General features: G+C 38.2%; 1 protein-coding gene across 4 annotated transcripts in view; it reads left to right on the top strand.

Moving 5' to 3' along the window:
* CDK14 (cyclin dependent kinase 14) overlaps window positions 1-24,914 on the top strand; it is a 323,920-nt gene that overhangs the window by 49,840 nt on the left and 249,166 nt on the right. Inside the window, exon 1 of one of the 4 annotated variants that reach the window (XM_064444647.1) lies at window positions 15,675-15,695. The exons of the other annotated variants lie outside the window; for them this stretch is intronic. The gene's annotated coding sequence lies outside the window, so the exon portion shown is untranslated. Of the gene's footprint in view, window positions 1-15,674; window positions 15,696-24,914 lie in introns of those variants that run through there. 4 annotated transcript variants of the gene reach the window in all.

Raw genomic sequence — 24,914 nt, 5'->3', positions numbered from 1 at the left:
GTGGTAGAAAAGCATTTTAAAGACAAATGAGCAAAAAATAAATTGAAGATTTTAATTTTTTATAATGTTACGACAACCTTGAAAGCACTATGATTTAAAATAGTTTTAACTGGAAAAAAATTTTGAAGTTTAACTGAGTGGTGGGGAAGAAATACCTTTCTGTTGAAGTGTCAAGTCAAACTGCTAACCTCTTGAATGCTGAATCAGCTTTTGACAATAATAGTTATTTCTGCAGAAATAAAATTTTCAGCAAATGTTTTCTTAATTCAATAACTTGTTTATTCAGAGACTGGAAGCTTTTCAGTTGGAAAATCAGGATGCTTTGTTCTCATCTTCAGTGTATCTGCCAAAATGAGCCTGAAGTAATGACACATACCAGTTCTTCAATCAAAAAAAAAAAAAACGAGAGCAGTGAGAAACCTTCCTGATTTATAGTAACTGCAGACAGTAATGTACTTGTGAAAAGATAAAACTTATTTTTGTGCTTTTTCTTGTCTACCATTTAATGGTTTTATTTACTCAAAAATTTTAAATCACCGTATTAATGTATTTTAGTTCCAGTTTCCTTTTAAATGCTGCTTAAGACAAATTATATGGAAATAATTTTTATTTTTTTGTATTTAATAGACCTCAGTTACATGTCTCTTAATACTAAAATGTAAACTGAGAATCTGAATACATATGTAATTTCTGAAGCTCATTGTTTTCTATTTCTTGCTTGGAAGGAATGGCAAATTTAATATAGCAATTCTAGTTAGTCGAAAACAGATCTTTTAATGATTACCAACTCATAATGTGTAACCGTTTAAGGAAAATAATTTTATACAAATTTATAACAGGTTCTAAAGTAAGTTTTGCGACTTGATTAAAATGGATGACTTATTTTCAGTTGAAATAATAAGTAGGACAAACTTCAATATCTGTCAGTGGCTTTTGTTCTTGAAGGCAAAAAATCCTGTCATTAGTGGCTCATAAAAGATCAGACATAGAGATTGTGGGGGTTAAATCTTAAATCTAACAATGTGCTGGAAATAAAGGTGTAGTTGAGGACCCACAGCTCATCTAAGGAGCCAACAGCTGATGTGTCCAAGAGCAGGTCACCGGGTTCTCATTTGGGGGCAATTTTATTTTTATAAAGCACAGTAAAGAAAACAGTTTTAATTATATTCATTCAATGCTGCCATTTCTCAACAAAGTCACGTACTTATTACAAAATGTTTTGCCGTGATGACTTTTTTTGCTTTTTATGTAACTGGGTCTGACCTCTGTATCTGTTTGTGTAAAACCAGGAAACCCTACATGAATCAAAGCAATCTGAAAAACAAAACAAAACACCCCAAAATGAAAAGAAAACATAAGAACTAAGTCTACTGTGCAGGTTGTATAAAATGTACTGATAAGTAAAGTAATGACTTTTGCAGGTGTGAGGGAGGTGAAACAAAGCCTGGAGTCATGTGCAATGACTTTCCTCTTTGTCTTCTGAGACCTCATTATACTTCGCAAATCTATTGCCTGTGTTAATGCTGATCCACTAATGCTAATTCTTGGGAGCTAAATGCAATATATTTCTGCTGTTTTCTGACTGTTGTCAGTAGCCATGAAGATATTACTTATATCCATATTTGTCAATGTGTTGTTTGGGCCCTTTTATTTGCAGTTGCTACTCATCAAGGCTAAGCTAAATTTTTGGTGACTTAAATCCAAGCAGTGTTCATGTTCTGGTGAAAAATGTGGGAGAAAGGGCAGTGTTAGTTCCTCTGAGAGCAGATAGAAAAAAGCTTTTTTTTCTAATATATTTACCATTAAATATGATAGAGGCTAGGAATTAAGGTGAAATGATTTAAATTTGAATGATTGTTTGGTGTGGGTTTGTAATATTTAAGCATAGTAGGCCATATTTAGCAGTGCCAACCCTAAAACTGCTTCAGAAGTGTTTAGGTAACACACTGTCAGTGCAAAATGTGCTCAAATATTTTTGAGCAATCCATGGTTAGGTCAGCAAGCCCAGGTGACGTGGAGTGTAAGGTTGTGCGGAACCGGAATACTGTGCGCGTCTGGGTTGGCTGGGTGCGTGGTGGTTTGCGAATACAAGTATGTATGTGTTTGTAGGTATGCACATGGGTAGTGATCCAATAAAGCTCACAGACTGAGTTAATGTGAGAACCTGCCTTCTATATTTTTGTTCAAGATTATAACTAAAAATTTTATGGTTGAAAACAAATGAAAAAAATATCCACTTGATATAGAATGTATTTTAAAAATGCCTACAAGGAGTCAAGAGGTGATGGTGATGAAGCAATGCTGACCCTGTGCTACCTACGGTGCAACGACCAAGCATTTCCATAATGTGATTACTTTTCATATTAAGCTGAGTGAATTACAGCACACTTTCTCTGAAGTGTGTGCTGTAGTTGTGGTATGAGTGAATTCTAGGGCTTTTAAAGTATTGCAAGTGCTCTGTAGTCATGGCTGCTTTGCAATCAGTTGCTGTTCAGCACTTACTAAGAAACATAATTTCTTTTTTAAAGGGAATGTTATGATAGAGGCATACCTTAATAGACTACAGTGGGTAAAGGAAATGATGGTTTTGGAAGGAGGAGGTGAATGGAAGGACTAAAGATGGCATGTTTATGATATTGTGCACAATGCCTTAAATCTATTTTTATTTCATGTCTTTAATATAATTGTTGATGCTAACGTTAAGCCAAGGTAATGGTTTAATAGCAAAACCCTGAGCTTGTTCTATTGAGTGGAAGGCATTAAAGTGACATCGAAGGAAATGCTGTCATTGGAGTTTGCTAACCTGGTAGCAGATTAAAATTTATGTAAAAGGCCAGGACTAAATGAATACATCAGATTTCGCAGTACTTCTAACTTCAGAACGAAGCTGCATTCAAATAACACTTCTTTTCTTCTGGTGGAGAAAGTGCTGTGATGCTTTTGGCAAGTTGTTAAACATCTGAGCCTTAATTTTCCATTTGAGGGAGAAGGAAATTATTACCTTTCTCAGTGGATATTGAAAATACACTTCTTAATATGTCTTGAAGATATTCAGATGTTACAGTACTAGGGAGGGGAGATGGCCTTGGAAATACAAAGATCAAGTCAAACAAAAGTTATTCAGTATTGCTTCCCTTTGCCCCCATAACAGAAAGAAATTTTATTCTGTCTGCTGTGGCTTTTGGATTGGTATGGTCAAAACCAATGAATTGAACATCTGCTAAGACTGAAGTTTGGCACTTTCTTGTGAAAGAGCACTTTACTTCTGATGTGTTTTAAGTGTAAGGGCTTCCATGTGAGAATCTAAGGAAGAATCTCTGTTTCTACTAGGAAACAGCCAGCTTAGTTCTGCTATTAAGGTATTTTATTATGGTAAAACCTCATTTTGCAGTGCAAATTACCAGGTAACTGTGTACCATCCTGCCATTTCCCTGCCTTCCATGATAAAAGAAATAAGAGAAATCTGTTTTAATTGTTTACTTTAAGAGCAAGGGGTGTAGTCATAATATTTTCATATTAATATATGTTAGTTGCACTGATGCCAAGCTTATGTTAACACCTTGGTTTTGATTTACATGCATTAAAGTATGCCGGTTGTATGTAACATGTGATTCAGGTAAGCTTGTGCAATTCCAAGTTTGGTGTGGTTTCTTTTTTTTTTTCTTCACTGTCTGTGTATTAATGGTTCTGTTAAGTGTATGTTTTTCATTCATGCGTTGGCCTTTGCTAAAGGAACACCCAGGTTTGTGGGGTTTTGACTTTATGTTTGCATAATAAGTGTTGGTTTTTTTAATTTTGTGGCTTTCTTTTCTCGCATGTATTTTTAAAAACCTGCTACTAGGTTTTTGTGTTCTAGAACTAATATACAGGTTTCACAGTGCATCATATGGAAATGGGTTCATGCCTTTAATTGGTATTCATTTTTATTACTTTGACTTGAGGTTTTGGTTAAAGAACAGCTGCTTGATAAGTGCAGGTTTATATTACCTGGGTTTGAAATGAAAAACAGCAATTAAAAAATGTAAATGAATATTTCTGGAAAGTGACCCCAGGGATGCACTTTGTGTGTTGTTTGCTATAGTTGATTTGACGGAGGCATATTGTGCAGTTTAATATTCAATAATATTTTGCCCCGTCTTCTCACAAGCTGAGCTTTAGGGGAATAGAGTTGGCAGAGTAAGAATAGACTGAAGTATTAATTTAGCACAAGCAAATCCCCAAACCCTTGAAATTTGAGATTAAGTCAAACAATGCACCAACTTTGAAACTGTATTGTCTTTCTCAGAGTTGCACAAAGACCAGTGCATGCTCTCACCTAGTAACCTCTTGTACTCCAGGTCTTGTGAAAGAGCCTCTGTAACTTTTGTATTTGCATTGAAATGGCTTGGGAAATGGCAGTGCTCAGGCCTTGCATAATCCTTGGAATTAGGTGGCTGCAAAAGCTGTTTCATTTGTTTTATGATAGACACCTGCTACAGGCAAGGAAGAATAAGATAATGATAGCCTAACTGTTATTCAGGTACGGGACAAGAATTTATTTCAGATCTCTGTAAATACTACTGGCAGCCTTTGCTGGTAATCATCAAATTAAACAGTCCTCAGTGAGCTTCTTTATTAAACTGCACTTTTCAAAGATAGATTTTTGAATTGCTTGACTGCCAATTGCCAGTTGTTTCTTTAAAATACATGGTCAATAAGTAGGCCTGTTAAAAAAATCCGCGAGAGTGTCATTTTAGTGTTGGTGCTAGTTTGAAGCAGAAACACCCCAGCCTGGAAACGAGTGAGGGAGGAGATGGAGGGCATCCTTTATTCTGAATGAAAATCCAAATGATTCTGCTTGCTCTCTCCATGTTCATGACAGAGTACAAGTGCAGCCCAGAGTCACCATGACTCTGTGGCAAGGCAGGAAGAGCAGGGCTTCTCACTTGATAGCACGTGCGATCTGCAGAGTCCAGCTGTTTGCTGCATCGCCTTGTGGATGCCAGTTTTCAGGAAAGTTCAGCAGGTGTAAGAATGGTCAACAACTTCAGAAATGACACATCAATAAATTACCTCAATAAATTACATCAAAGTTTGGCAAGGGACAGTATTCATTGCAAAAAGCATTTTTCTTCTGCTTTTGTCATTTTAGCCAGGTTTTTCCAAACTTGGTACCCTCAGAAAACTCTTAATGAATACATATTAGAGAATTGTTAAAGCATAGCTAAAACCTTCTAGGATTTCATATCGTAGAAGTATACTGCAACTCCTTATAGGATCTGTGCTAACTTGCCTGCACATATGCTGAAGCATGAGAAGCAAATCTCATAAACTTTGTTCTTGTTCTGAAATGTTCAGAATTTGGCATTTTTGTGACAATCTTGTTAGCATTTCAAAAGTAACTAACAGATGAAATCAATGTGTATACTGGAGACCTACTTAAAATTGCACCGGGGATGTTGAGTGTGTGTTGTAAACCTCTATAAAACTTTTTCTCTTTTTCCTTTGACCACGTAGGGCAACAGGACCCGAGGGGGCTTGACACGTGAATTCTTGTGCTGCTGGTACTGGCCTTCAGAGGAATTGAGAAAGGTGGTGTCCCCCTTCTCAGGGCTGTGAAAACTGTGATAAAACCAATTAGCCATCTGTGCATGCATTGTAATTGGTAGTTCATACTGTCATGGGCAGCTGAAGAACAACCAGCCTTTTGTGTGTTTATATCTCAACATCCTGGTTGCACCGAGGTTAATGAGACTCCCCAGGAATATAAACACCTCAGATATAAGTGCAGAGTATGAGGTGTATATTTTTATTGTAACTTTTTGAATAGAAAGTATTTATTTGGGAAGTGTCAAATCTGTGGTTGGCATACAAAATTCAAAAGCAGCCATAAGACATTATAAAGTGATCTTATGCTTGTTTTTTGTCTTACTGGAATCTTAGATGGAATTCTTCTTGTCTGAACTTTTATTGCCTTAGTAATCGTATCTGTTAATACTCAGTCTTTTTACATTTTAAATTATTTCCACAACCTTTTCTGAGGACAGACCTATTAGATCATATGGAATAGGAACAATCCTATTAGACATACGAGCCTTCAATATTATAAGCTCTGAAAGCATTGCAGGATTTTTGTCAGTCATTTCTGTCAAAATTTTGTCAGGCAGCTGCCATAATGTTATGCTGGAGTACTTCATGTGTATACGTTCTCTCAAAGACATCCAATTCTCTTGGGAATCATACCTCGAAAGAGTTGTTCTGCAGCATTTACATTTCTGAGGCCCTCAAACCTTTCCTCGGTGAAACTTTAAGTTGCAGTTTGTCCTTGAAGCACTCTAGGGGAAACATATAAATTATGTTTTGATGCTTCTCTTGTTCTAGATCTCATTTTCCACTTACTATTTTTAATTAAATGCAATGTTGGGTTTTCTTGTAGAACTTCTGTTTTGCTCCTGGTCCTGTAAAGGGTTCTTTTAAACAGAGGGTTTCATCCAATAAAATGGGGTTCTACACATAGAATACCTCAAGCTGGAAGAGACCCATATGGATCGTTGAGTCCAGCTCCCTGCTCCTCACAGGACTATCTAAATCTAAACCACCGTATGACTAATAGCATCCTCCAGAGACTCCTTGAACTCTGACAGGCTTGGTGCTGTGACCACTTCCCTGGGCAACTTGTTCCAGTCCTTGCCTACCCTCTCAGTGAAGAAGCTTTTCCTAATGTCTGACCTTCCCCTGAGGCAGCTTCGTACCATTTCCTCATGTCCTATCGCTGGTCGTGTACATCTCTTTGTAGGCTAGGTTGTTTTTTCTTCGGGTGACCCCTTAAAAGCTGAGTAAAGATTGCCTAATATTATGTCGGAGGCATATTGTTACTCATTGGCATTATGTGAGGCAGGCACAACCTGCCTGAAGATGGAATGCTTTATTTGAATATCAGACACTAGATAGCATGAGAGAAAAAATATATAAAGCTACAGCAATTATATTTTTCAGGTTGCAAATTAAAACTACGTTTTACAGAAAGAAAACGTATGTTATGGCTGAGAGCAGGTAACAAAAATGACAAGTACATATCTTGCTACAAGTTTCCTTCTTGGCTTTTTCTTTTTAATAGTTAGTAGCACTACGGTTTTCTTAATCGGTTCTCCTCTTACCTCTCAACTATTCTGCTTCTGAATCTCCCCACTGAAACAGAAGGCAAAGAAGGGTGGGGTTCCCTCCCTCTTTCACCTGAATAGGTGGTCAGCTTGGTCATGGATGCTCTTCTTACTTCTCTGTTGATAAAGAGTCTACTAGAGTGGAGTCCTATTTTAATGACTAGGCTGCTAGGCTAATACTATATTTATTTTTAAGTTTTAATTAAGAAGGTATCTTACTAATTGGAAGAACAACAGAACAATCAAGTGTCAGTGATTCTGCTTCATAAGAGAAATTTCTTAACATCCAGAATGTGAACAAATTGTGTTCACTGCAGCATAATTTTGTCTGTGAACCATATAGCTTGTTCTGCCTCATTTTTTGAGATTTTATTGTTCTTTTTTAGAAAAGAATGTAAGATTTCTCTTAAGGAAATGTGTGAAACAATACATTATTACTATTTTAACTGTGTGTAGATAGCCATGGGACCTCTTAGATTATGAGGATGACCGATGTAAGGGGTTTTGGCTTTGTTTTATGGTACAGTAAGAATTCTTTTAATAGTAATCTTATGCTAAATCAGTCAGAAATTAAATACAGTACCAGGTTTGGTTTTCCCTCAGAAGATTTTGCAAGTGGGTTTAGTCTGGTTTGAGTTCTGAAGAAGGAAATAAGTCTCTGAGCACCAAGGCAGCAATACTTCAGCGGCGATGCATGGCTGCATCATTCTTTGCCTGCAAAATAGTTTGATATGTGCAGACTTTAGATACCTTCTGGAATGGCCAAAAAAAAAAAGTAAAATATTAAAGTAATGTATGGTGTTTTTGATAAATGATAACTAACTTGTACAAGTGGGCTTTTTCTTGGCGTTTGGAAGCAAACACCCACCCCCACCCCCAATACTACAGAGAGCTCTTGGGCAAAACTGTAAGTGTTCAGTATTTTGTAGACTTTCTGACTTGAAATGCTTAACAGTGCTGTAAATCCTGTAGTGGTGACTTTAAGTGGAAGAAGATATCCATTCTCAACCTTCAACCTTCAGTTCTGTGGAATCATTCACCTGTTTTGTCATAGGCCTTAATTTCTTCTCTTTCCTCATGTGGCAAGGAGTCTTCAACTTGATACAAGACAGATTGATTAATCTATCTAGCTTATATCTATGTATTTTTCCATGTCATTTAACCAAAAGAAGTTTGATTTGCATTTGAATTTGTTAGACTGAAATGGTGTGTTTCCTTTAAAATTTGTCAAAATTCAGGAAATGACTGAATATCTGAAACACAGTAATAGAAATTTCTTCCCTCCGTTGAAGTTAATATTTTGCTCCTTTTTAAATTATTAAAACCTTTTAGACTTCTTGAATTTTCTTGATAGGCCACATATTTACTCTTGAGCTGAATAGACAAATTTGTTGACGTATAAATCTGTTCCGGCCCTCTGTAGCCACAGTGTGCTCCCTCACATGGAAGTCCATGTTTTTCTACTTCACAAGAAGATGGTAGGGCAGAATATCTCCAGGGAGTTTATTTAAGAACATACTCTAATGGGGTCCAGCTCCAGAGATGGTGGTCTGAGGAGGAAAAAAATGTTTAGCTGGAATTTTCTGTGAGAATGGGTGCTGTGTGAACATGTAAGCTGCAGCAGCTGTGCTACCACTGACTGTATTTTGTAGAGGTAGTTTTTATAATACAAGGAAGAGGCTCTTTTCTCCTTTCTAAAGTTTTCTGTCTTCAGCAGCTCACTCCTCACGAGATGCTTTCTATTTCACGCCTAAGATGTCCTGGGAAAATAGATAAGCTGCTCAACATGTATTAAAGCTTTATCAACTTCTGGACTGAAGTGCCCTTCAGTGAGAATGCCCAGGTGAATGCAGCCCTCTTGTCTGAATTACTGAGATAAAATGGGACAAGAAAAGCAGTCTGCAAGGGGCTAGTGACCCAAACAGTAAAGAGCTTTGTAGGTCAAATCCAATACTTCATATTTAGCCAAAGAACAGATAAATATTAGTGCAATACCTGCAGTTCCGCTGTTGATTTCATGTGAGCACTTGACTCAGCATTGCATCAGGTAGGGGTTTGACTTGCCTTTTTGATGTACATCATTCTGTGCCAATTTAATTAGTAAAGAACAAAGGTATGGGTGACTGCAGTTAAACTCTTGTACATTAGGTAGTGTAGTCTTCTAGACAAATATAGCTGTAAGGAGGGGAGATATTTCTCACAGCTGCTTCTCATATTCAGTCATGAGAACCAACAATGTTCCTAAATCAGATATTACTTGAGTGTTTCTATTTAATTTTTTGTTAGCAACATCGTTAATCTCTTAGCATGCCACCATCTAACCTAGTGTTTTTCTATCATCAGATTTGCCAGTCATTGTGATTTGCATGAGGCTCATGCATTTGTCACATCTGTCGTGTATGCCATGCAGAACAGATAAAATATACAATTTTGAGACTGACTGAATGGCAGCTAACCTTCCAGGTAGAAGACAAAGACATGGAAGAGAGATGAAAAATTGGCACATTTTAAAAAATCTGTTGTTAGTTGAACTAAGTTGCCCAAGGATTTTGCAGAATGGACTATTTGGATGATAAAATGATAAGGCATTTTATGCTGATATGTACAAACTGATGCATGTGAAGAACTTAAACTGCAGCTATGGATGTGTAGTGGTGAGTCTAAACAAATTACATTATTCTGGATAAGAATTACGGGGTCACGGGATAATAGCTTGGAGATAGTGACTCAGTCTTCAGCAGTAGTAAACCTTCAGAAAACAATAGGAAAGAAAAGGAGAACAAAACCAAAGCTGTCATCATGTTATTGCAGAAATCCTGTTTGTGTAAATATCATATCAGTATTAGCCATCATATAATAAAAATTACACAGAAGATGACACAGAAGAAGACAAGAATGATCAGTCAGAAGTGCAATGTAACTTCCATTGAGTTGAAGGTAATAGATTAAGACCCATTAGAGTGTGAAACGGGACTGAGGGAGGACGAGATAGTAACCCGTAAGATCGCAAGATGAATTTATGATGGTGAAGATGGAATAATCGTGCAAGATTTCTTTAGGGGCCTTGTAGTTCCTACTGAGTGAGAAATAATCAGATATTTTTTGTTTTGTTTTTCAAGAGAAGGAATGGTTTCTAACTGCATGGTGGTGTGTAACTCTCTACCATCTGATGACCAAAGGTATAAATGAGTTCAAAAGTGAAGTTCCTTCACCAAGTTATGACTGATAGGTCTGGATTTTATAATTGAATTAGGAAGTAAACTGCTGGTGGTTAGAAGGATCTACAGGAGGAAAGATTACTTTTGCCTGAATAATTGTGACACTCCCTCAGTTCCCTCTTATTGTGAATACCAGTGAAAGATAATCTCCAACTTCTCACTTGGTTTGTAGGTAGGTACTTCATTAGCTTTTTTTAACATGGTTTTCACCCTTCTGCAGATACTCAGTCAACCTTCTTCAATGCCAAAAGTGTTGTCCTTACTTAATGGAGCAGTTATATATTCACTTCAACACTCATCATTGTCTTCCATTGAGAAGATGCAGAAAAATTAAATTTTAAAGTATATTGAATTTTGGGCTTCAAGTCAATCCAAGAACACCGTCTCAAGCTGTCTGACATCCTGTAAAAGCAGTTTCTATGTGTACTGTAGAGGCCACAGAGGAAGCTCTCAGGAGTTCTGATTAATTTTCTGAAAATAATCTATATGAAGCCTAAGGTAGTTGGCCATATCATCTCACTTCTGGGGTGCCTTCAGAGTTTCATCGCTTTGTAGTCTAGATTGGCTTAAAGCTCTCAAGTGGTAGGATGCTTATTTCCATGTAGTTTCTGCCCTTTCCACAGGGCACGTCAGGGTCTTGGCGGGTGGAACTTCAATTCAAAGATCGCATGATATTTCGCTGTGATCCTCAGTGGATTTTTCAGCAGAAATTTTGATTATCTTTGTTAATAAAGCCTGTAAGGGAGGGATAGATGCAGCTGAACAGTGCTCATGAGCTGAAGTCTTTCACTTGTATGTTGGTAGTTCACCTCCAGTGTGAGAGTTGTCAACAGTTATTCCCATCTGAAGGTGGTTGCTTTACTGTTCTCATAACATGAATTCACCATTTGCATTGTTGTGGCAAACTCAGCAGATAGAAAAAGCCTTCAGGTCTGAAATTGTGGCTCAAGGGAACAATGCTTAGTGAAGAAGAGTAAAAACAGATATGGATTTTTCAAAGTGGATGCTGTAAACTTGCAACTTATTCTAGCTTCTTAGCTACATCATAGGAATGTGGAAGTTGATTTGGCTTTATTTTTTTAACCACAATAGCCTACATTGTGTGCATAAATCTTTTTTAGTTAGAAAACCTGAGATTTTTTTTTCCATTGCAATGTAGAAAGACATCAGGTGAAATAAAAAACACCCAAACCAACAAAGCCTTTCATGTGAGTATCTCAAAGTGAAAATGAAGGGAAGCTAAAATCCAGTGCTTTCAAATACGATGAGAATTTCAGTGCATGACATATTTAAACTTGAGAAAGAGATGAAGGTGAACTCATCTTTTTGTGTTAAGTTTTAATTCATTTATAGAAAGCTTTCTTCTCCTAGCTATAATGCTATGGATGACTTTGAAATGGGAAGTCATTGAGTTTTGTACCTGTATGAGATCAGCTGTAGCAATATATGTAACTCAAAAATGAAACATTTTCAGGGATTCTTCCCTGGGGAGTGTACTAGTAGATATTAAAAAGCCATTGTTAAGTCTTTATAACTCTCCCTAAAAAAAAAAAAAACCCTTTGTAAACTGTCTCTCTAGTATTCAGCATTAAAATTTGTGTAATAGGAATATTAATACCCTTTCCTGATTAGGTATTTTTTTTTAATTGCAAATATAAGTATTGTCAACTATGTGGTTTTAGGATTTGTATGTCATAGTAGATGGGTTAGTTTAATTAAAGCTACTCCACTAAGCCATCTTACTGATTGTTATCGTCTTCCAGACAGAGTGCATACATTTGAATTTTATACTGCTTGACTTCTTTGTGGTGTTTTTGAAAAATGATTGTCTGAGATGTTGATTTAAATGTCATTTTTCCTGAGTAGACTAGGTCGTGGTGCTTTGTACGCTATATATTAGGTCATGTCTTGTGCACTCTATGTGTTCTAATTTCAGACTAAACCCAAACATACCAGGTTAGGGAAGGGGTCATATTTTGTGATCTCCTGTGATAGCAGGGAACTGAAGTGGACTTGGACAGGTATTTTCCTATCCAGTCCTCTGTTTCTGAATACAACTTGTTAAACATCTTATTAAACCATTTTTTTGAATTGTTATTGGCTTATAAAGTGGCTGGCTAGAAGTCCAAATGACTTTCATATGTGAGTAAATTTCTGAAACTCCAAAGTGTGTTTACTCTTTCCTTGTATATTCAATCTGTTGTTATCAAAATGGAAAGGGTATGAGTTGAGCAGTAGCTCTCCCTAGTCATGCAGTTTCTTCTGTGAGGAGAAAATGGGCTCATATGGACACATGATACTTGTACAAATTACTGCATGTGGTTATTACTTCTTGGACAGGGAGGAACAGTCAGCCACCTTTCTCACTTGCTTCCTCTCTCCCCTCCTCTCTCTTGGATATTTTAATATAGGCTAATGGAAATAGGACATTACTTACAAGTTCCTTTTGAACAGTATATAGTACGACCACACACAACACAAGGTAACTACTGGCATTCTTTTCACTAAGCCATATTAATAAATGATGGTTTGCATGTTTAGTTAATTTGACCATCAGAGTTATGACATTGTGTAATCTCTGTAAGTACAGCAATTTGTGGATGACTGTATATCTGTTATGTTGAAAAGCTCCAAAGATGCCTCCTTATATGTGAGAAATTGTTCTCAATTGCCACATAGCATTTTGGAGTCTGACCTGGGGTGAAAGTAGTGGCATGACTTAGAGTACTGATAATGTGAAGCTTGTACTTGCAGCTGGTTTCCATGCAGAGTTTTAAAACCTAAACCCATAGTTATTTGACTTTTTTTTTTAGTTGTATTGAAACTTCTTTAGTTCAGCTACTCTCCCACCCCCCCGGAAAACAAACCAGTCCCATGGTACAGGGGGCTCTGTGTGGTCCATCAATTCCAGCTGTAATTCTATATGGCCTTTGCCTGCCGGCCAGGTTTCCCAATCCTGTCTGTGGTACCATGGGCAGTAGCAGAGCGCATATTTGTGTTCCAGCCAAGTTGTGTTCAACCACAGTCTATGAATGGGTTTGGGAGTAGGGGAGGGGATGGGACTAGCACGGGAGGAAAGGGCGGAGGTAAGAAATAGTAGGGAGTCAAGCAAAAATGCTGGGAAGCATGCATGGATGAGTAAGGAGTTCCTAACAAGACTCGTAGGTGAAAAGGAAATACACAGAAGGTGGAAGCGGGGACAAGTAACTGAAAAGGAATACAGCGACATCTTCCAAGCATACAGAGATGCAGTTGGGAAAGCCAAAGCCCAACTGGATTTGAATCTATTGAGGGATGTCAAAGGCAACAAGAAGGGCTTTGATGCAATAAAGGCAGGGTTTTTTTTAATACAGTAAAAATGATTAAGTTTAAAATGTGGGAGGGTTTGGCGGCTTTGAGATAGATTCTGTTACTTTGCCAGCTGTTTGGCTTGCTTTCTGTCTCCGTGCCTTGGGGCCTAACACCTTGCTTGCTTCTGGAATGCAGTTCCCTGTTTCTCTGGCTTGCCTTCTGCTTTCCCTTTCCCTGTGGCCGCCCACCATTTTTCCCTTAATGTGCCTGTCTTTTTTTTTTTTTTTTTTTTTTCTGAGAATCCTTGTGTCCTGTTCTCCCTCATCCTCAGAAAAACTTGATATTGACAGAGTAAGGACAAGAAATGTAAATGTTTTAAACATATTTTCTCATCATTTCAACTGGAAGCTTTTTTCATGTTTTCTTTGGACCCTCATGCTTGAGACACCCGAGAAAAATATTTTGGCCTAGAGAGTAGAAGTTGTCTTTTTTGGGAGAAGTGAAGACTTCTTTCTGCTTAAAAACCAAGCTAAGGAACTGAGTAGTCTCCTGGAATATGCCCCTCTAACTAAGGTTGGGAAATAGATGAGGGGGAAAAATAACAAGTGCTACTTAATTTTAGGAGCATCTTATGGAATTCGCTCGTCATTCAAGTTTTATAATCACTGAAGCCACTGATGATAGTCAGCTGTGAGGCTTGAGTCAAGAAGTGTTTAAGTCTTGGTGACTTGAGCAAATGTGTGGAGTTTAAGCTCGCTGTGCTTTCGTCAAAGTGGGACTCTACCGGGGAGCCTGGTTCTGATGGTCTTGTGATGTGGGTCACTGGAGCTGCCTGGGGCGTGAGCCAGGGCTGTGTTTCGCCTACTAGTTCATTGCAACTCCTTGTTACATAAAAATGAAAAATATTTCATGTCACCTCAGTTGAGTGTTCTTTCTCTCCTGAAGGTTTCACTTATGTATACATTGCTGTTTCCTGTCCTAGCATAGTCTGTCCAGCGCTCCCCCAACCCTGGGAGGTTTCTGGGGAGCCAGGAGCCATCTGAAGCACAGGCCAGCAGGGGCTGCTGTAGGAGTAGGAGATGGAGAAGTCTTGCTGCCTCCCTTTTGGAGAAGCCCTCCTTGAGGTTTTGCTCATGCTGCCCTCTCTTCCCTCGTACCACACCGAAGCCCACTTGGGCTCAGCAGTGGCTTCCCAGCACGGAGTAGGTGTCGGTCGCTTACTCACAGCTTTGCATATTTTGTATGTTCATAAATCAAATAGTACGTGTCATTCTCACAATGCTGGAATTAACTTCAGAGTTCATATTTTGGCTCAATACATTTTAAATGCTTTTTCAGATTTATTGTTTCTGTAAAAGTGAACAGTGGCATTTGTAGTGCTTATTTCCAGATGCCCTTAGACTATGACTTTAATATCATTTGTCACTCAAGAACTTGCTGATTTCCTTCAGTTCTGGGTCGTGATTGAACTGGGAATGATAAGTTGCATCCTTTTGATTGAATGTTAAGTTTTTTTCCTTAATTCCTATGAAATCTCCATTAACTATTTTGGCTGCAGTTCTGTATTGGGTTGAGGCACTGCTACATTGTAAATCAATATCTTTTCAAAAAGACTGTTGTAAATTGCCTAGATAGCATATGCATGGTTACTTTGGCTGCAATGCTGCTGCAGAGCCTGGATACTCTGCCTTTCTGGGAACTCCACAGGCAAGTCCATCACATATTTTAAAAAAAAATCTTTTTAGAAAGAGCGTGGTATTGCTGGTGAAATTTAGACTGAGAAATGTTGTATCCTCGGTGCTCTTCTGTACCTTTTATATTTTACTCCACTGGGAATACCCTGTCTTGAGGGATTTCTTTGTTTTCTGCTTTAGATTTCCCCCTTTCTTAGCTGTAGTACAGCCGTACCATTTGAGCTTGCTAGTGCAGAAAGATGTTGTGAATTCAGTTGCTGAACGAGCCCGGCCTGACTGCAAACACTAACATAGCTAGAGAGATGCCAAAGAGTTGCGGGTGAATATAACCTGATCTGGGCAACAGCAAAACGGTAAGATGGGGCTTGTTTAAATCTCTGAGATTAATTGGGTGCTGAGGCTTCCCGTTTCAACCTGAAGCCTAGTTATCACATGCTTCCAACTTGAGCAGGATTCATTCTGTGCATGTCAGGGTGGGTTTTCTCGGGAATGGTTAAAATCCAGACAGAGGGAGGCGGTGGGAAGCTGGGAACGCCACATGAGACCTCTCAGCAGCCACCCTGGTGAGAGTCCCCGACAGCACTGCCTGCGGTTTGTAAATATCAGGGAAAAGGTAGGGGAAGGCTTAAAAGCGATGTTTTTCTTGGTACAGCTTTGTATTTCTCTCTCCAGCAGCCTTATGTTTTATTGTATTAAGAGGATACTATGGGCAATTTTTTCCGATATATGCTTGGCTGAACGGCCTCTGGGACGAATGAGTGAAGGATGTGATCAGCCACTTTTTCATCTCTGCTAACAAGTCTGTGCATCTTGCTGGATCTGTAGAAATGTCTTTATCAGTTACAGATTTGCTTGGTGGTCGAAGATAAAATCAAAACGATCCTTGATAAATACATGCTATATCATGGATGTCAGAATATCTTTTTGCCTTGTTAACCTCTATGATTATTTAATTTCTCTTGCATGCTGTCTTTATTAAATAAACAGAAGCGAGGTAGTCATTTTAGAGTAGTCATTCTTGAATGCTTATGTAGGAGTGTGTTGGCAGTGGTTTGGATCTTAATGGAATATTTCAATGTATGAAAGCTCAGAGCAGAAGCATGCTCAGGGAAAGAGAGGAAAAAAGCAGCAGTTACCATCAGTACAAGACAGAAAGATTAAAATGTGGCCATTGTGTGGAATAATTTAAAATATGTTTGATGACTTAACTGACAGCTAGTGTGTTTCAGTTGTAGATCAACACATAGATTAATCTCAACAGAATTCCGGTGGAATTGAAGAAAAAAAAAAATTTCACCATATGTTCTGGCATGTAAAGAAAACCAATGGTGGTAGTAAAGATAGAGTGATGAAATATGGTTTTGGCTATTACTAGTTAAGGGTAAAAGTAGAGGATTTTATTTCTAGAGGACCGTGTTTATACTTTATGCAGTATGTGAATTATACTCCAAGAAGAGAGCAGTTGTATATCAATGTGGGATCAAATAACTAGTTTGACAGCGATTCATGTTTGTTTTTTCTATACTAGCCAATTAAAGGTTTTTCTTCTTAGTCACTGAATATGATTAAAGGGGAAGGTTCAGTCCCATCTCAATTATTTTCTGAAGGTTTCATTATTATTTTGTTGGAGTTCCTTATTTTAGAAAAATTCTTTTCTAAATGCATGACACAACACTGTAATATAAGTGATGTGAGTAGGCTGTTTCACACTGAATACAAACTTAATTTGCACAGTTTTGTCTCAGAAAGAGATTTCTTTTTTTTTTTTGGTCAAGAATAACCTTGAATGTTTCTATTGCAATTATTATTTTAGCTGCAAGCATTTTTTATGGAAGTTTTCCTTTGCTTATACCTATTAATACATTGCAAACCTTCAGTGTATTTGCCATTGTTTAATACACAGAAGTAACCCAACCATTTGTGCTTGCTGTCATTGTAGAAGGAATGAAAGTCTTAGGCACATGGGATTTTTTTAAGCAAATTTTAGATTAGGGTATTTCTTAGTAGTATTTTTCCATCTAAGTATATATGTGAAAGCTGTTGTTTCCACCAGCTTTCTTCTCCCAGGTGTTTTTTCTCCCCAAATATGAAACTGTCAGCTCTGTTCACTGTGTTACTACTGTCTCTGGGGTTTGTCCATTTTAGTTTTCTGAGCTTAAGAAATCAATAATGTTTTGGATTTTTTTTATTGATAAAGATTCCCTACACCAAAATTTAGTTAAACACAGATGCCAGATTAATTGGGGGGGGAGGGGGGGAAATAACATATAATGTGGAAACCGTGACCAAAAGTTAAGAATGCAGATGGGAAATGTAAGAAATACATAGTTTAATAGGCTGATAGTGCTGAGTGCTCTGTAAAGATTACAATCTTCTCTGTGTGGATCAGTTTTGTAGTGAAGCTGATGCCTGTCACAGCAGGAGATAAGAGCTTACCTGAGGAGTGAACGTTTGCCAGTCTCCTTCATGTCTCTGACTCCAGATAGGAAGAACTTCAAAAAGCTGGAGTTGAGCAGGCTAAAAATCATCAGCATCACATCTCAGTGCGAAGGAGGTTAGTCAGCCTTTGGAAATCCTATAGCAAAAAGAGTCAGATAATTATCTCGTTTTAGCTATTTTGCTGTGTAAATCCTACACAAAATTAAACAAACCCCCTTAAAACCAAACACACACATGGTGTTTAACATTTTTCCCCTCACACTGTAAGCTCGGGTGGGCTATTTAACAAGCTGACCTCTGAGTAGGTACTCTGTCTCAGGCAGACAGTTCTTGTTTCTCTCAGAGACCCCACAGACAAGAATATGGATGGTACCATCACAAGACCTGGGCCACAGTACAAGTATGCCTTTCTGATCCCCAGAGGTAGCTGGTGTGGGCACTCCGAGGGTGAGTCACACAGCTCTGCTGGGCTCCGGCTGCTGGAAGTAAGAGATTATTTTGTCCTTTAAGGGAAATCCTTACACTGTGCCAGCTACCACTGAGCTTTTACCTCATGCAGCCTGACCTGCGTGGTCAGTAGGAATTTGCTGGGGTGAGAGCTTGTACAAAAGTTTGGCCTGGGTCAGGTGAGGCTTCAGGCTGTCATATTTCGTGACTTCTCTGTAAATGTGAGAGTAGATGTGCCCCTTCGTGCTCACAGGAGCTGCCAGGCAGATCCAGACAGCTTTGTTGGGGTTATTTTCCATTGAAGTCCCGACAAAATATTCAGCTGTCAGGCAGTGCTATACACTGTTTATAAATTGAGCTTGATAGTACTAGTGTTAAAATTTTCCTAAACTTTTCAGGTACTGATACAATGATAATTACAGCTTACAAACCATGTTGAAATAAAGGAGAGTATCCTAGCAAATATTAATTGAAACAATGGAGAGACGGTGAGATACCAGTACTCCAAAGCCTATTTCTGAACTAAAGAAAAGTGTAGCTGGTGTTCTTAAATCGGGAGGAACAGGTTAAATATTGTTTTCTGAGTTTGAGTTCCCTTAGGTAGGACTGGACTGGCTTCCAACAACTTTGATTCGGTTTCTCTTTTGATACCATGACAGGAAAGAACATGAAAAGTAAGTTGGTTAGTTAAGGAACAGACCCTTAAGGAATTTATTTTTTTTCTACTATCACAACATTAATGACAGGACAACTTCTTCCAGCAGCAGCTCCATCAGTCATAAAGTGCTGCTTCTACGTACATGATGACTTCTGGGTTTTGGTATAGTTCAGTAAATACCTTTCAGTGACTACTTTTTGTTTTTGAGATAAGTTTATTGGATATTGTCAGCATTAGTGATGATATGCATCTTTTCAATGCACGGCACATTTTTTCACTGATATCTTTCATTCTACTCCCTAATACAGGCCTACGCATAATTCTGGATTTAGCAATTTTGCAAAAAGCAAATAAAGAAATAGCAATTCAGTATAGAGCTGGATGTTGAATTCAGGGGGGTGGTTTTGTATCATAAGATTTTTGAATCATCAGCATAAACAGATCACTTTGCCTCTGTAAAAGTAACTTTTGGGCTTTGTCCTCTATTGCTGGTGAACTGAAGTAGTGTTATGATCTTGCTCTTTTGTTTATCATATTCCTGGGTGGATGGGCTTTCTCCGAAGTTCCTGTATCAGTTCCGGAGTGGCCCCCAGAGGATGCAGAAGCAGGCAGTTTTATCTGTTAATTCTTTTACTCTATGATGGTGTGCTAGTCAGAAATGGTATGCAAAGTGTGGGTGGAGATATTTGTTTTGCAAAAAATTTTTATAATTTGATCAGAAGTTGTGTAAGTTAATGCTACAGTACAACTTGCTATCTCATCCTGATGACTAGGAGATATATTGCAGCTTCTGACTGAAACAGATTTGTGATACAATTCAGCTAGATGTTATGTAAATGTAAAGTAATCTAAGCTAGTAGCAAACATCATACCAGCAATATTTTGATCCAGCCTGTATCGTTCTATCCTAGAAATTGCATAGAATTCATGTTAGCTGTATTTCAGTTTTGCTGTGTAGGGTGTTTATAATTTAATATTAAATTGTATACAGATTACCTGAAGAGGAAAATACCAAATGTTGCCAAGTGAGTAGTAAGGAAATAAAACCACTAGGAAAAAAAACATGCTTTTTTATGTATCATGCAAGCTCAGCTTCATTTAATTCATTTCTGATGCTTTTCAGTCTACAGGCTTAGTACGTTTGAATCTGTCCTCTTCCAGTTTATTAAATCTTTGTGTAAGTGCAAAGAAAACATATTTAAACCTGCAGCAAATACGTGTAAAATAGTCTTGCCTAGACTTCCCTGTAAATAGTGGGGTTTTTAATAAACAAATGGGTTCCCTTGATAAATATTGGCTGTAGAAATGTTATTTTAATGTTGTGCAGAAGAGTTCTCTTCAAAAGTTCTACAGTTTAATGATGGGGGTGGTTGGCTTTGCTGCTGCCTGGGAAAGCAGTGGAACTGCCACCCATAACTTTCAAGTTAGCAAGAAATTCCCTGTATTTGGCAAAGTAGTCCAGGTACATAAAATTTTATAATTATAAAATGTGATTATACTGCTGGTAGGCAGCTATGCAACAAGAGCCATCCACAATATCTGCAGTCTCAGTTTTGTGAAATACTGTTACGAGAAACTTAATGTACTCTAAGGATGGAGGACTTCTCACTGATGTTCTAACTTTAATGGTAGATGTGATTTTTGACCAATTTGATTCTCGGGATTTGTTGTTCATTGAAAGTGACTCAGGATGAACTCACAGCTTTGGAGGTGCAAATTGCCATCAACTGCAGAAGGCTTGGATGTTTTGTACTGTTATAGCTTTTTCCTTAGAATTGATTTGAGCACAGTCATAAGTGTACTGCAGCACATGTTTTTGCTCAAACACATCAAAGCAGCAGCAGTGATTTTCACTTCTCTGTTGAAATAACTAGTTTTTTTGAAATTGAGCATTATGTCTATGCTGTTCAGAGAATTCTTATAAAATTACAGTCATCCTTATGCTGATGATCTCTTCTCACTACCAGTTTGAAACCTATCCTTTTTAAGTTTTATGCATCTTGCAAGAAAAGATATACTGGAGTGTTCTTCATATTCTGAATAATTTTAGATGCTACAATTTTTATTATGCCCCCCAACAAAATTCTGAGTTGTGGGACATGGTATGTTTGTAGAGGTTCTGCCATTTTTTTCCAGCATAGCACATTATATACTGAAAAGCAAGTTTCATGACACCTTTTTGCTTTGCAAGTTACTGTGCTACTGCAAGTCTGACAAACCTGCAGTAGCTGCTAGAAAATTCCTTTAAGACTTTTCAAGTCCCATAGAATTCTGTAACCAGGTCATTTATCTGAGGGGAGAAAAAAAGGAAAAAAGAACAAGTTTAAAAAAAGAAGTCAGGTGTGGATGAGATGCAAACACAGATGAGGACTCTTCATTTAATTGTTTGTGAAGCTGGACGTCCGGTCCTCATCCAAACCCTCAAACTTTCATGAGAAAGGCAATGGCAGAAAGGTCGTGGATGGCTGTTACTAAGATTTCTGGGAGACTGAGTTGGAATATAGGTTATTCAGACCTCTGAAGAGTAGTTGCACAAGAGAATAATGACAAAGTTGAATCTCTTTTTCTGTCTATACATTTATACAGTGCTGATTTAATAGAGGGTGCCTTGTCAAATTCAGTGGTTTAGAAGATAATATGTAAGGGAGCAAATCTTATCTTTTCCTGTGACATTGATCTGCCTTGGGAGCTGCATTTCTCAAGCTGTAGGGTTGTTGACCTCAGGGAAGAAGCACCTAAAAGCAGGAGAGATTTCTTTCTTGGTACTAGAATGAAACTTTGAAATGCATTAGCAGAACGAAATACAGAACTCTTGTTACCTAGTTTTCCCTCTAGCTTTTGCTAAAGGTAGTAAAAAAGGAAATTTGGAAGAGAAGGAAGGAAAGAAACGGAGGAGAAATGCAGAAAAGAGGGAAGGGAATGAAGTAAGTAAATTTTTGTGGTTGGTTTTTTTTTGTTTGTGTTTTTTGTTTGTTTGTTTGTTTTTTTTAATTAAGGAATTGCTCTGAATGAAGGAAGAAGAGCCAAACTAATTTACCATTCTAGTCTTGAATTATTTCTTGGGAAGCACTTTTTAAGTGTCTGCTGAAGATAATGTGAGAGTCCCATTCATTTGTACAGCATGCTGCTTCAGTGTGATGAAGGTTGCTGTCATACCTGACAAAAGATGGTTGTAAAACCTTCCCGCCTGCAAATGCATTTATTTTGCGAAGATAATTGTGTAACCTGTCCCCATCGTCTTTTCTTTTTATAAGAAAAGTGCTCATCAGCATATATGTGAAGGTCTGTCTTGAGTTCTTAAACTATCTTTGACTGACTTTTCAGTCTGAAACAAACTCTCTGGTTCATTGTAATTATAAGTTCTTTATCTCATCATATCTCATTGCTTTCATCTGACTTCAGGCTCACCAGATAAAATAGTTCAGTTGACTTCTTAGTTGAGTAGTTGGGCTCAAGTCTTACATTAACAGTTGCATGATGACATCTGACCAATAGCAGTATTTTTGTTGCGGTCCCTGCTTGTAGGAGAACCATTTTTGTTTTAATTTGCATCAGAAGTATTTGATGATACCTGTGAAAGAATCAGAAGATTTGCTATGGATAGGCAAAGGAGCCTAGAGGAACTAGGTAGAACCTATTTTCAAGGCATGGAGTTGTTTATAATTTATTTCCTTAAAAACCTTACTGACATCCTCAGAATTTAGCAAGAATAGGCATTTTGCTGTCAAGTCTCTCAAGATTTCTCACACTTGAATGTGGCAGTGGGAAGACTTATTACATTTATGGATATGCCTTTGATAACTTAATGATCGGGGGGAGTGTTGGAGGACAGAATAAAATTATAAACCTGTAAACTCGGAAAGACTTAATATAATGTTCGTCAACGCTAATAATGCACTTATGGAAAGAAAACTGTGTAAACTAATGCTGGCACATGTAGCCATCTGTTGGAGCAGGAGGCTGATATGGGAAAGGGATTGAAAATACTTTTTAAATCTTTATTTTTAAATGCTGTTCATATGGTTACAGAGGGGGATGGACAACAGATACAAATGGGTAACTAAGTGAAAGAGTATAGAAACCACCTGTCACAATTTCATGGGAGAGTCTTTATGTTCAGACACTTTTTCCACTGCTCTGCTGGTTACCAAGGAGTTGTTGGCTCGTGCCTGGCACTGGAAGCCGCCTCTCCCATGCTGACACCTCTGCTGATCCACTCCTGTGTCTTCCTGCTTGTTTTATTGGAGGAACGACCCTCCTGCTTTTGGATGCAGCAAGTCTTGAACAAGGTTAATGGAAGCAGCAGCCTGGTTGTAATAGCAGGAAAAGCTTGAATGCAATATTATATACCACTTCGTGGCAAACCTGAGCATTGTGCAAGTAAAAGGAAGAATTTATCTTCTAGGCTTCAGTAGTAACACAGGATTGTATTTTGGGGCATAAGTGCAGAAATAGAGCAAACCCCTCCTTCAGAACAGCTCTGTTCAGTTTCTGTCCCTTTTCATGTACGTTACAGACTGTCAGGACTTCTGCATGACCTTTAGCTGAGCCCTTGTCCTTAGGTGACTCCTCCTGATGACTTTTGTTGCAGAACAGGATTTTGTGTTGAGGACATATGTAAGCTTTTATATATCTAAAGTCCAATCTGTCTTCTCTTCAAAATCAGACATTTTTTTCCCCTGCAAGGAGAGGAACATCAAGTTTAATGGATGTAAGCTCACTTTTCTGAAGCTAAACTGTGCTATGAACAGAAAAAAGTATTAATTCTAGAAGTGCTCAGCTCCACCTGGACATGTCCAAGGGACATACAAGCATGTGCAGTAATTTCTGACTCCCATGATTGTGCTTGATTTTGTAATTGTGCTAATTTTTAGGTATTTTTTAAGGCAGTATAAATACGTGCTATATTGCAGGTTTGGTGGGGTGGGGGGGAGAAGGAGAGGAAAGAGTTGTGTAAGCACAGCCCATAATAACTTCCAACATAACACTATTTTTCCGTGATCCAGGTGTTTAAACTTCTCAGATCTGTATGATCTTGGGATTCCTATTTCAGGTCTGTTCAGCTGGCCTTTCTGTGAGAGTGACTTGCTTCTCACTTGGCAAGTCCTCACAGACATTTAATCTGCTCATTGAGTTCAGTGTTTCAGACACAAACACAGAATTAATGTCAGAGCTTCCAGTTCAAAAATTCCTCCATCTGGCACTTCCGTGACCTTTTTATATTTGTCTTCTTCCATATGACAAAGACAGTTGGTTTAACATCAGCTTCAACTTCAGAAATAAAAGGACCATTTTTGGAGAGTGCCTTTGAGATGGGCTGTGGGAGATACATGAGTAAGTTTGTGCGAGGTACAGCAAGGAGCATACCATATCCCTGGATACCATTTTCAGTCTCTGAGCTCTCTTTTCAGCTGCACTTGCTGTTTCATAGCTAACATTGCTAGCAATCTCTGTATCCAAATAAAGTTAAACAAATACTACCCAAGAATATGAATGCTGGGATGCAGTTGAGCCTGTTACCCCCAGAGGTTACCAAAGAGAAACAACAGGCCATCAGAACAGGAGAAGAAATGTCTTACTTTACAATCATTTTTTTCCTTCTCACTGCTCTTTTTAGCTGTGCCCGTCAAATGTTCAAAGAGCTGGTGCTGGTGATTGCAGGGAAGGGTGAATGTTGAAGGGTCGCTTTCAGATTTGGGCCTGATTGCGCTGGTAGTTCCAGTATGAACTCACTGGTGGTGTCATGCAGCATTACATGCTCCAATTCCCCTTTCACAATTTTATTTGCTCCCTTATCTCATCACTTGTTCTTCCTTGATCTCTTCCTGTGTTGTAGCTTTCTCACCAGCTGAATGCTCTTCTCGACCTGTTCGTGTTTCTGCTTGTGGGTACAGAAGTCTTTTGCTGACCCTCTCTTCTCGGGGGCTTCTCAGAGTGGTACCAGCTGGGCCAAGAAGCGGACAAGGCTGTGGTTATAAAAAGAAAGAGCTGCCCTGCTGCTTTGTTCTCCAAAGAGTATGATTCTCAA

The sequence above is a fragment of the Phalacrocorax carbo genome, chromosome 2 (assembly GCF_963921805.1).
Source record: "Phalacrocorax carbo chromosome 2, bPhaCar2.1, whole genome shotgun sequence".
NCBI classification, from domain to species: Eukaryota; Metazoa; Chordata; class Aves; order Suliformes; family Phalacrocoracidae; genus Phalacrocorax; species Phalacrocorax carbo.
The sequence above is the reverse complement of the archived record's forward strand: the minus strand, read 5'-3'. Positions and strand labels throughout refer to the sequence as shown.